Below are 2,212 nucleotides of genomic sequence, written 5' to 3' on the forward strand. Positions count from 1 at the left end.
GTGGTCACGTAGGGCCTTCACTCAATTTTACTGTGAGAAATTTGAGCGAAGATCTCGTAAACTCTTGCCTTGATTTCCCGGAGTTCTCAACTTGTATCTTTTTACACATAACAATTTATTATTTATTAATAGCGGAAAAGCCGAACAATAATCTAAGAGAAGATAGATTTAAACAATATTAAACTGTCTAAATAAAAAGTTGCTTAAAATTTTGAAATCACAGAAAACATCGCAACTTTTTAAAAATTTTCAGAGAATGTTATGTAATACAGTAATGAGTTGCTTAAACAATAACGTTTGGTAACTTTAATTAATGATGTCCTCACTCTAATTGAAAAATTCAGAACAAGTTGAACAATGTATAAAAAAGAACCGCGACTTTCTAATTCTATTCTGAGAGAAAATTGCTATAAAAATAATATATTGTTTGAAAAATGTATTGAAAAATTTAATCATGAGTTATATGTTCATGTATCGGAAACAATTTTTACAAAAATAAATCGCAATAAAATAATAATTAGCTCTGAAAGCTCGCAAAACCCAATTTTTCACTTATGGAGTTTTTATGGGTTTATATATACTTACGTATGGGGGTAAATTGAAAAAGTAATGTTTGATTTTCATTCTATGTCTAATGGTGAGAAGATTATCTATGGACTCGAGGCACTTAATATTGACGATTCTGAATAAAATGTACTACAATATTTTTGTAATTTTCGGACCACCCTAATATTTCCTGTTTTGGAAGAATACCGTTATATCACAAAAAAAAAAAAAAATAGAAAAATGGGAATTTTATATCAATGGAATCTTAAATGAAAAATATTTTTTGGTTGTAATATGAACTATTAAATTTTTTAAAGATCTTTTTCCGTTCAAAATTGTTTTTTGACTTGAAAAAAATTTATTTTTGTTTGTTTGTTAAAAGTTCGTCCTTTTGGGTAAAAAAATTACCTTCTTGGTTAAAAATTTATCTCTTTGGTTTCAAATGTACCTATTTTGTAGCAAATTCGTCTTTTTTGGTTGAGTTCAACTGTACCGGATTCAAAATACAAATCTTTTTTGGTTAAAACTTCAACTGTTACACTTTTAATTAAAAATTCATCATTTTTGGTTGAACTTCTTTGTTGACAATGTTTTTCTTGTGTTGAAGAATCATCATTTTAGAAATTCAAAAAAATTTTAAACATTCCTTGTTTTAGAAATATGTGGGCCATGACTAAACTGCTACGAATTTCCTTAAAAAGTGTAACAACTCTCACTCGAAGGTTATGAATAAAGTTTTGTAAAAATTAAATTTGGACGTGAAAATTACCTGAGACAGAAATAAACTTCTGAGCATAAACTTTTTGCCGAATGTCGGTTTAATGTCTATTTTGTTTTTTCATGACAACAACTATATTTTTAAAAACACGAAGTTGTCTGAATTAAACTTAATTTCTCTAAAAGTTACCTGCAACCAATTTTATAATTAGTTTTTTCTGTTTTCGAACTACATAATCTAAAGGAAATTTTACTCGCGGGAGCAAAGCGATTTTTTACTAAAAATGTTCTTATTATTTTTTTTTATTCATTTTTCTTAAAAACGTCAGTTCCAATGCCAACGACTGAGAGCAACCATTTAAAATATTAATTTCATTTACATTAAACGGCAAGAGACAAATACAAATTCACACACGCATATACATATTTAACATACGCATATACAAAAAAGGTTAAAATTAAAAGTCGAAAATTAAAAAGTGTTCATCACAGTGATTTACGCAGTGGGAAAAACAACTAATGATGTCCTAAAGACTTCTTCAGGATATCCCAAAGATGTATTTTTTGTGATCCTACATTCTTAAAAAAGTTTGGAATTCTATAACACTTCTACAAGACTTCTACAATACAACGGCAAGGTAAAATTGCAACCATGATATAAGAATGACGACATTGCAATACATGTATTGTAAGTGATGTAAATCGTGAAGTCACCGTCCAACTTTCCGATACATGCATTAGAGCGTTCGTGAGATGAAAATTGTGCATTAGGAAATCATGGAACTAATGGAATTCAAGGATGTACTGTTTGTAAACGAATGTTTGTATCCTCTAAGCGATGATCAGCATTAGGCATGAAAAAGTTATCGGCAAGATGGGTGCCGCGTTTGCTCTCAGCTGAGAATAAACGCAATAGAGTGGTCGCCTCTGAGGCTCTTTTGGCGCGCAT

This window comes from Belonocnema kinseyi, chromosome 5 (assembly GCF_010883055.1).
Source record: "Belonocnema kinseyi isolate 2016_QV_RU_SX_M_011 chromosome 5, B_treatae_v1, whole genome shotgun sequence".
NCBI classification, from domain to species: Eukaryota; Metazoa; Arthropoda; class Insecta; order Hymenoptera; family Cynipidae; genus Belonocnema; species Belonocnema kinseyi.